Source organism: Photinus pyralis, unplaced genomic scaffold (genome assembly GCF_008802855.1).
Source record: "Photinus pyralis isolate 1611_PpyrPB1 unplaced genomic scaffold, Ppyr1.3 Ppyr1.4_LG4, whole genome shotgun sequence".
NCBI classification, from domain to species: domain Eukaryota; kingdom Metazoa; phylum Arthropoda; class Insecta; order Coleoptera; family Lampyridae; genus Photinus; species Photinus pyralis.
The window spans coordinates 33,503,209-33,503,725 of NW_022170511.1; positions in this window are offsets into that span (position 1 = coordinate 33,503,209).

Genomic DNA, 517 nt, shown 5'->3' on the forward strand with positions numbered 1-517 from the left:
TTAATTAAAGAAAAGGCATCTATTACCAATATCACTGTATATAATGCAATGCTTATCATGATTAATTAATGTTAACAAATTAAATTAAAATAAACAAAAAGGTTAATGAGTGGAGTTTTCGAGTGGTTACTCATTCAAATATTAACCGGGAGCAATGTTGGTTTACTTTAGGCAAGAAATGAATTATTACTAATAAGCGTTTTTTTCGGTTTGAACGAGGAAGCTGTTCTATCAAGGATTTTGCACCCGTTTTTTTGCATTCGCATTATACTAAACATGCATCAAAATAAATTCAGGAAATGTTTCTAATTTACGTATTAAAATTTTTTCTGCAGGTTATTAATTACAAGTGATTGATTATAATTTAAAAATAGCGGTTTTCCAAATCGTAATTCTCTATTTGAAGAAGAATTTTATGATCATAGATATCGCAGACTATAGTGAATCTTCTATACAAATGCGCTCAGAATTAGAATTTTTTAGTCAATATTTTGCTTTTGATATCTGTCCGCCCGTC